The sequence below is a fragment of the Podarcis muralis genome, chromosome 3 (genome assembly GCF_964188315.1).
Source record: "Podarcis muralis chromosome 3, rPodMur119.hap1.1, whole genome shotgun sequence".
In the NCBI taxonomy this organism is placed as follows: domain Eukaryota; kingdom Metazoa; phylum Chordata; class Lepidosauria; order Squamata; family Lacertidae; genus Podarcis; species Podarcis muralis.
The window spans coordinates 914545-924773 of record NC_135657.1 but is presented as its reverse complement, the minus strand read 5'-3'; the positions used below and the strand labels follow the sequence as shown (position 1 = coordinate 924773).

The window sequence follows — 10229 nt, the reverse complement described above, 5'->3', positions numbered from 1 at the left end:
TGTGCTTTCTCCTTCATCCGGGGATCATTCATTCACTCACTGTTTGTATTTATATGCTGTTTTTCCACACACAGAAATATGTCACACTTAAACAAAGAAAGCAGGAATGCATTTCAAAGCCAAAAGATGCAAACACCCGTTTCATAACAACATAGCAAAACAACACACTGCCAAATGTAATGTGAAAAAAGGCATTTCAGTACCAGAAAGATAACAAGATTGCATAAACCCAAGAGCAAAAATAACAAGGAGGCTTTGCAGTTCTGCGTTGGGACTTGGAATGAACAGCAGCCACTGGCGCAGAGGCTTCTAAGGACAAGGGGGGGGGCGTTGGCGTGGGTCTCCCTTGCACCCCAAAAGGGCACCACCTCCTTCAGCCACTGCTGCCACCGTCCTCCATCTGGAACCATCGGTGCCACGTGGTGTTTTACAGAGCAACAAGACTCGAAACCCGGGTTTCGGCTACATTAGTAAAGAAAAAACGTTATACGTGCGTTAAAACACTGTGACACCAGATGGCGCCGTAGAGCAGAAAACTTTTCTGCACAATTTTACATAGATCATGATAACAAAAAACAAACAAACCCTAATTTCTGACTTATTTATAGCATTTTTTCCCTGTGTGTAGATCCATCCCAGGTCTCTGCCCCCAGGAGCCCGCAGTCAGAATTTCAACCGGAGCAGGAGGGGGATATTAACAAATGCCACACTCTGGGCTTAGGTCTCAGGTATTTTGGCTGCAGGCGGGTAGAGGTCTTTACTGAATGAGGCTGGACTTTGCGTGGGGGGGGGGAGTCACAAGAACAGCTTCTCAGCAGGGAGGAGAGGTGGGCAAGTGGCCCTGTCTTTTGGCAGCTGGTGGGATGGCTGGGCAGGGGAAGAGGGAGGGGCAGGTGGCTTCCTCTGGGCACAGTGGGGTGAGCCTGCGTGTGGGTCACTTGGCTCCAGGGGGTCTCCCTCACAGGGGCTGAGGGAGCAATGGATGGATGGCTGTTCTCCTCTGGGGTTGGGCTGGACCCCCAGGCTGAGATTTATGGCCCAGAACCAGTTCTAGAAACTCAGATAGATAAGCGAGGCGCCAAATGGCTCCTTAAACCAGGGTTTGTTGTTGTTGTTTAGTGGTGTCCGCCTCTTCGTGACCCCCTGGACCAGAGGACGCCAGGCACTCCTGTCTTCCACTGCCTCCCTCATGCTGGTAGCTTCGAGAACACTGTCCCACCATCTCGTCCTCTGTTGCCCCCTTCTCCTTGTGCCCTCCATCTTTCCCAACATCAGGGTCTTTTCCAGGGAGTCTTCTCTTCTCATGAGGTGGCCAAAGTCTTGGAGCCTCAGCTTCAGGATCTGTCCTTCCAGTGAGCACTCAGGGCTGATTTCCTTCAGAATGGAGAGGTTTGATCTTCTTGCAGTCCATGGGACTCTCAAGAGTCTCCTCCAGCACCAGAATTCAAAAGCATCCATTCTTTGGTGATCAGCCTTCTTGATGGTCCAGCTCTCACTTAAACCAGGGTTACAGTCACCAAAACAAAACGCCCCTGGTTGCCATTTGGGGGCCGGACGGCTCAAAAGTCATGTTTTTCGATAAGACTTTTCCACCCCTGAAATTTATTCTGATTGTGCAGATAAAATACAACTGGTAGAATTCGTCAGGGTATGCTGTGAGTATGTGTGAAAACAGTCAAGAACCAAGGATCGCCAGGGATGCACCTCCAGGTGGTGGAGACGTCGGGCATCATCCTGGCACCTGGACATCTTCACTGGGTCGCAAGAGGCCGATAGCCGGGTGCAAAATGTGCCTGGTGAATTTCAAACACTGCCCAGGACCCTCTGATGATGATGTCAGACACCAACCGCTTGTTAGTGAGTTACAGAAAGAGACAGGGGCAGGATTTGATCTCCTTCCTCAGTGAAGGTGGCCTTCCACTCCAGGCTTCTGGCCATGGAAGGATTGAGAATCAGCGCTGGGGAAGTTGATACCCAACTTAAAACAGTTAATTTTAAGCTGTTATTTCAGCAGCCACCCACCTCTTGCGTTTCTGCTCTTTCCACCGGCGAACAAGGCAACACCTCCCTCAGCCGGCCCTCAGGACATTTAAATGCCATCGCAACCTTGGCCTGATGCAAAGGATCCTTATTTCATTCCTCCCCTACCTTCACAGCCCACCTTCCTTCTGGGGGTGGAACCCAGAGAGGCACAGACCGGGGTGGGGGGCTTGGTGGGGGTCTCCCATCCAGGCACTGACCAGACTCAGACCTGCTTAGCTTCAGAGAGGTGCTGGCTCTCCCTTCAGAAAAACAGGTGGTCCTTTGACTGCCCTTCACTGGAGCTTTTTATACGGAAGGTGGGGGGGGGGGAATATCAGGGATTCGTTAGCTGTGGTACCTGCATTGCAGGGGGTTGGGCTGAATGACCTTTGGGGTGTCCCTTCCACCTTTACTGTTCTGATTCAGACATGCCACTCTCTCCCCTATTCACAGCCACACGCTGTTGGTTTCTGCTTTCCTTCACTGTGCAGCGAAAGGGCTTGTCACGAGACAGGTGTTTACATTCCACAGTCTGTACTGTTGGAGTTTCTCACGGGAAAGGGAGACTGGATGTGACGTACACTGGTTTCCTGTTTTTCACTGCTCTTTGCAGATTCACTGTGTGATTCTCTCCAAGCTGTCGAGGAGAGAGGATGCATTTTCTGCTCCGGCAGAGGCAAGATGTCTTTCTGTAATATACCAGCTTTGAACTATAAATAAAGCAATATAGAGTATGCAGCACGTACTCCTCATCCTTCCGCTGGGCACGGGACTCTGCTTTACACCAACACGTGGTTATGGGCTCCAGAAGTCGAATCGGAGTGCCGGCAAAGGATCGGAATGCAGAGGGACAGATCGGATCGGAATCTGCTCTGCGCGTAAAGGTGATTGATGAGGTATGTGCTACTGCTCCGGGCAGCCTGCCAGCTTCTAGTTAATGGCTTTATGGCTGGACTTTGAACTTTTAAAGCCGTTTTGCCGGGAATAGGCAAAAGGCTCCCAGGCACAAGTTACTATGCTGGGAAAATCGAAAGTAACTTTTAAGTGCGCTTTTGGAATAAGGCAGCTGCAGCAGTGACGCAGCAAGATTTAAAGCAGCATAGATGACGCTGAAGGCTAATGCCGGAGTCATGATGGCCCTTCAGGATGCTTGTGGGATTCCTAAGCTCAACAAGAAAAATTATGCAGACTGGGTTCTGTATGCAGAGGCAATTCTGCGGAAAGAGGGTTTGTTTGAAGTGATTACAGAAACCCCCCCAGTTCCAGTTACAGATGCATGGGAAGCTAAGGATTCCAAGGCTAGGGGAACTCTTACATTGATAGTATCCCCAGAAGAGCTCTGTCTATTGCGTGATAAGACCTCAGCCAGAGAAATTTGGGACTCTTTGAGAGAGGCTCACTTAAGGACAGAAGCTGGATCTACTATGTTTTACTTTAACAAGCTGCATAATATGGCTCTTGCTGAAGGTGGAGATGTGCGTTTACATCTGATGGAGATGCAAAATCTGAGACATGAGCTGCAACAGAGAGGACTCAACTTTCCAGAGGCTGTGTATTCTTTCATGATACTACAATCTTTGGGTTCAGGTTGGGAGTCTGTTGCAACCCAGATTGCTGTGCAGCCAACTGCTCAGCTGACAGTGGACTATGTTACTGCCGTGATTTTAAATGAAGCAGATCGCCGGGGTGCTAGCTGCATGGGCAAGGGAGAGACTTCACAGACGTCGTCCCATAGTGCAGTGGAACCACCAGATGGCGCCAAAGCTTTGAAGGCAGTGAAATGCTACTCGTGTGGACGTCTAGGCCATATGAAGAGGGAAGGCAGATATCCCAGGGCCAAGACAGAGCAGCGCAGCGAAAACTCATCGCGTGGAAAAGGCCGAGGCAAAGGCAAAGGTCCGGTGTCTAGGACAACGCAGCACAAAGCTATGGTTTCACGCTTCACTCCAAAGGTTGCAGAGGTCCAGAAGACGTCTAGATCTTTCTTCGTTGTTGATTCAGCGGCGACCCACCACATGTGCAACGATAAGAGACTGTTTGTGTCTTTTACACTGCAGGAAGGTGCGATTCACCAGGCGGATGACCACACTATTCCCAGTAAAGGCTACGGAACTGTTGTTCTTCACAGTTTGGACTTATCGATACAGAATGTCCTATACGTGCCAGACGCCAAACATAATCTTCTCAGCGTTGGACAGCTGAATGAGCGGAACATTGACGTGTCCTTCAAGAACAAGAAGTGCATCATCACAAAGAAAAATGACTATGTATTGCATGCTGAATATGTTGATCGTTTGTTTGTTTTGTATTATGATGATGTTGTGCAGGATGACACTTGTTGCATTGCAGGTTCTAACAAAAGTTTGCATGCAGAATGTATTCACGATTTTCATTGAAAATTTGGTCATTTGCATTTTGAGGCAGTATCTAAAATGCCTGCCTTGGTTGAAGGTATGACTATTAAACCCTGCAGGTACCACATGAAGTGCAAGGCATGCGCAGCAAACAAGGTGAAAATGGCTGCGAAAGGTAAGGTGTCTAGTAGGCAAGCTACGGAACCATACCAGGTTGTTCATGCTGATTTGGTTGGACCACTAGCGCCCTCTTTGGGTGGAAATAGGTACTTCATGGTTCTCGTTGATGCATTTTCTAGATATATTTTTGTGTACAATCTCAAGCAGAAATCAGAGGCTTTTCCTAGGTTCAAGGAATTCTGTGCTTGGTTGGAAAATGTGCATGGTAAGAAGATAAAGACTCTTTTCAGTGATCGCGGGGGAGAATTCACTTCTCAGCAGTTTGAAGCTTTTCTGACTGAGAAAGGAATTCAACATGATTTGTCTAGTCCTCGCTCGCCATGGCAGAATGGACTTGCGGAACGGGCAAATCAGACATTGCTTCAAGGGTTAAAAACCTTGCTGCATGATGCCAATCTTCCAGAGAGTTATTGGGCCGAATCTCTCTCGTGTTTTGTTTACAGTTACAATCGCAGGTTATCTTCAGCGATTGGTTGTACCCCCTATGAGAAGATGTTTGGCAAGAAGCCATACATCAAACACATGAAAATTTTTGGTTCTGACATGTGGGTTCACTCACCACAAAACTCCAAGTTAGACAAGCGTGGATTGCATGGTATCTTTCTAGGTTATCAGAAAGGGTCTTACAGAGTAATGATGACTGACTCTAAGACAATTAAGCTCACGAGAAGTGTTGAGTACAATGCAAAGTGGGGGGAGAATGTGGGAATTTTCCAATGTTATCCTGATGACGGTGATGAGACTGAGGATAGTCAAATGCAACCACAACAACCCACTGATGAAGGTTCTGAGTCTGAATCTGAAACTGAATCGGGTGATTCAGAGGATTTCAAGAGTGCGAAAGCCTCTATGCGACCCTCTGAAAGCTCTGATCAAGAGTTGGAAGAACCATTGTTCACAATAGGTCGTTTTTCTCCTAAGAAGGAAGAGGAGAGTGTGGAAGACTTAAGGCTAATTCGCAGGTCACAAAGAGCCACAAAAGGCAGACCTCCAAAGAGATTTGCTGATGAGTTTGCTACGATAGCAGTAACAGCTGTTAAAAGCTCCAAGAAGGTATTTGAACCTTCAAGTTTCCAAGAAATCCAGGGTTTGGATTCAAAGGAAGCTGAGCCATGGTTAAATGCCATGAAGGCTGAGCTTGATTCCTTAGAAAAGAACAAAACATGGGAGCTAGTTCCAGTAGTTCCAGGAATGAAACTGCTTGGAAGCAAATGGGTCTTCAAAGCGAAGACAGATCAAAATGGCAAGATAGTCAGACACAAAGCCAGATTGGTAGCCAGAGGTTTTGCACAGGTACCAGGTGAAGACTATCACGAGACCTACTCACCCACAGTGAGGTATGAAAGCATTAGGCTTATGCTCAAGCTAGCTGCAGAGGAAAATCTACAAATTAGTCACCATGATATTAATACAGCTTTTCTGTACGGATCTCTAGATGAATCACTTTATATGCTTCCACCTGATGGCGTACAGGTAAAACAGGGATTTATTTGTGCTCTGAAGAAATCCCTTTATGGTCTCAAACAAAGTGCACGGTGTTGGCACACAAAACTCACTGAAGTATTGTTTTCTCTAGGTTTTCAGCAAGGGAAAGCTGATCCATGTGTATTTGTCAAAGAGGAGGGGCAAAAGAAACTGTACTGTTTGTTTTATGTTGATGATTTATTATTCTTTTGGAAAGATGTCGCAATGTACAATAACGCCCTAGCTCAACTGAAAGAGCACTTTGACATGAAAGATCTTGGTGAGGTAAACAACTACCTATCTCTGGAAATAGAGAGAGATCAAGATGGTAACATTCTAGTACACCAGTCACGGAAAATTGCTGATGTGTTAAGCAAACTAAACCTGATGGATGCTAACCCTGTAGACACACCGATGACAACAGGTTATCAGGTAGATGACACTGAAGAAGCATTTTCTGACACTACACTGTACAGAAGTGTGCTAGGCAAGCTAAACTTCATTGCCAGATGTTCAAGACCAGACATTGCTGTTAGCTGTAATTTGCTAAGCAGACAAGTCAACAATCCTGGTGTCAAGGATTGGAAAGCTCTGAAACGCATAGTGCGGTATTTGAAAGGCACTATGCATTACAGACTGAGATTTAACAATCAGAAGTCTGGTGGTCTTGAAATATTTGCAGATGCAAGTTTTGGAAGTGACACTACAGACAGGAAAAGTACGTCTGGAGTTTGCTACACGTACAATCAGGGTCTGTTTGATTGGTCATGCAAGAAGCAAACAACAGTTAGCTTAAGTACTTGTGAAGCCGAACTGAATGCACTGTCTCATTCACTTAAGGATTGTGAATGGTTGGTACAATTGTGCAAAGATATGAAAATTCCTGTCAAATGTCCAATCCAGGTTTACCAGGACAACAAAGCATGTTTGGCTTTGCTGAAGTCTGAAGGTTGTAAGCAAAGCACGAAGCACTTGCAATTAAAGTTGCAGCATGCTAGGGAATGTGTTCAGAAGGGACTCGTAACGGTGTCCTATATGCCAGGTAATGAAATTCCTGCTGATGTATTGTCCAAGATTGTATCAAGGGATCAACACTGTACCTATGTGCAGAAGTTGGGTTTGTACTGATATTGTACGAACACGCTGCCCAGTGATGTTCACAGAAAGGGGGAGGATGTTGGTTTCTGCTTTCCTTCACTGTGCAGCGAAAGGGCTTGTCACGAGACAGGTGTTTACATTCCACAGTCTGTACTGTTGGAGTTTCTCACGGGAAAGGGAGACTGGATGTGACGTACACTGGTTTCCTGTTTTTCACTGTTCTTTGCAGTTTCACTTTGGGATTCTCTCCGAGCTGTCGAGGAGAGAGGATGCATTTTCTGCTCCGGCAGAGGCAAGATGTCTTTCTGTAATATACCAGCTTTGAACTGTAAATAAAGCAATATAGAGTATGTAGTACGTACTCCTCATCCTTCCGCTGGGCACGGGACTCTGCTTTTCAACCAACAATATAACCCTCAAAGCCCTCTGGGGCCTTGCCTGCCCAGACCCGACTTTTCTCCCCTGCCCTTTGACCTCCCTCCTTACCCCCCCCCCATGCCACCCAAAGCACCTGTGTCCAGCCCTCTTCTCCCCTCCAAGCTCCCCTTTTCTGTGAAGTCCTTGCCCCAAGGCCCCTATCCATGCACTGGCTCCCGGTGGAGTCCAGGATCAGGTTTAAGGTGCTGGTTTTGACCTTTAAAGCCCTATACGGCCTAGGACCCTCGTACCTACGGGACCCCTCTCCCGGTATGTCCCACGGAGGACCCTACGGTCTTCAAACATAAACATCTTGGAGCCACAGGGAGGTTAGGCTGGCCTCAACCAGAGCCAGGGCCTTTTCAGCACTGGCCCCGATCTGGTGGAATGCTCTGTCACAAGAGACCAGGGCCCTGCGGAACTTGACATCTTTCCACAGGGCCTGCAAGACAGAGCTCTTCCACCAGGCCTTTGGCCAAGGCACAGTCTGTCCCCCTCCTTCTGTAATCCTCATAGAACTCTAGCCCAATAGTTGCCATTAATTTGATTTTGAATTGATTTTAGAATGAATTGATTTTAGAATGCTGTGCTACTTTTATTGCTGTTAGCGGCTCTGAGCTTGGCTTCAGCTGGGGAGGGCAGGATATAAATAAAATTATTATTGTTGTTGTTGTTGTTGTTGTTGTTTAGTCGTTTAGTCATGTCCGCCTCTTTGTGACCCCCTGGACCAGAGCACGCCAGGCCCTCCTGTCTTCCACTGCCTCCCGCAGTTTGGTCAAACTCATGCTGGTAGCTTCGAGAACACTGTCCCACCATCTCGTCCTCTGTCGTCCCCTTCTCCTTGTGCCCTCCATCTTTCCCAACACCAGGGTCTTTTCCAGGGAGTCTTCTCTTCTCATGAGGTGGCCAAAGTATTGGAGCCTCAGCTTCAGGATCTGTCCTTCCAGTGAGCACTCAGGGCTGATTTCCTTCAGAATGGAGAGGTTGGATCTTCTTGCAGTCCATGGGACTCTCCAGAGTCTCCTCCAGCACCAGAATTCAAATTATTATTATTATTATTATTATTATTATTATTATTATTATTATTATCCAGAAACGCGACAGATCCTTCCCTGCCCTGCTCCCAACAGCCCTTCCACTTGGCACCTCAAGAGTTGCGCCCGCGTGGCTGTCAGGCCGTCCCCGGGTACGACCCACGGAAGGGGGCGCAAGGGAAGAGAAAGCCTTGCTGCCCAGCCAGGACATAGACCCCCCCCCCTTGGTGCGTGTCCTGCGTCCGCAAGAGGCAGAGGGGCAGAGATGTAAGGACCGGACGGAGCTCCTTCCACCGGGAGCTGGAAACTCAGTTCTAGGGGGAGGCACTTGGGGGGTTTGCCTGCAAGGAGGGGGCTGGGGCGCTGCAGCCAGGCTTCCCTGTCAGGCGTCAGGAGGCGCCTCCCCGCTCCCCCCCCCCGCCCCGTCGACACGATTCACAGTTTACCTTGGAAACCAGGAGTGACTAAGATGCTCAATCTTTTCAGAGGCGCTGAAGCCCTTGTCGTCTCTCTTTCAGAGCAGGTGGAACATGCATTGTTTGTTCCCCGAGGCAATTTCAGCTCCGCAAAAGCTATTCTTCTCGGGGGTTTTAAAAAAAAAATTGATTGAAGTGCTTTGCTTTCAAGCTGTGTTTGAAGTCGTGGTTCTCCAAGCAGCCGCGAACGCAACCGGAACGGAGGCAGGAGTGGCCGCCGGCTTGGCACGGAGACGGATTAGTGCGCCCTGGATGGCACGCAACGCGGCACCGACCCACCCATCCCCAGCAGCCTAGCTTGGGGGGCTCCTCAGATGGTGCCCCCCCTCCACAGCTGTCAACTTTTCCCTTTTCTTGCGAGGAATCCTATTCGGAATAAGGGAATTTCCCTTTAAAAAAGGGAAACGTTGACAGCTATGCCCTTCCCCGCCTGTCCTGGAGGGGTGAATCTTGGGCACTTGTTCGCTAAAACGCAGCAATGTAGCCCTTTCAGATCGAGCCATTGGGCGCTTTTCAAAACCACTGTCTTACTTCATCTATTTTTCTTCAGGTGACAGAGGCCCTCTTAAAAAGAAAAAGGAAGAACTAGACTAAAAGCTCCCCCCCCCCCGCAACCCGTTGTGTGGAGCATAAGTTATGTTATTTATTTATATTCTTTAAATGGTTCTTGTAAGAGGATCAGGGCTACTTACTCCCGAGAAAGAGAGAATAATATCAATAATCTGTTATTTGTATCTCGCCCACCTGGCTGGGTTTCCCCAGCCACTCTGGGCAGCTTCCAAAGAAGAAGAAATGGTCTCTTATGACCAGTGCTCTTTTCGGGGTGGGGGAGCACGAATATGCACACCCCTAAACATTTTGTGAATTTTGTACTTTTGTCCATTTACTGTATTTCTTTTTCCCGGTTTGAACTATAAAATGGTGATTTCCTTGAGTCAAAAGGGGAGTACCCTAAGCATTTTTTACTAGGAAAAAAGCACTGCTTATGACCAGATGGAACCTGAAGCCACCGCAGAGACTAAGTTGGGGGACCTGGTGTGTAGCCTCCAACATTTCTCTGATTCTATTCCTCTAGCAAAAGAGGTGCTGGGACTCGCTATGAAGGCCTCCCTCATTCTCTTAGAGCATGGGTAGGCAAACTAAGGCCCGGGGGCCAGATGCGGCCCGATCGCCTTCTAAATCTT

The 10229-nt window shown here is 48.1% G+C and overlaps 1 long non-coding RNA gene across 1 annotated transcript; it reads right to left on the bottom strand.

Moving 5' to 3' along the window:
- Positions 1-31: 31 nt before the first annotated feature.
- LOC144327358 (uncharacterized) lies at positions 32-8388 on the bottom strand. Its single transcript, XR_013392447.1, has 2 exons — positions 7525-8388; positions 32-2482 (listed from the first exon to the last, which is right to left on the bottom strand). It is a non-coding gene; the product is annotated as an uncharacterized LOC144327358 (long non-coding RNA).
- Positions 8389-10229: the final 1841 nt, after the last annotated feature.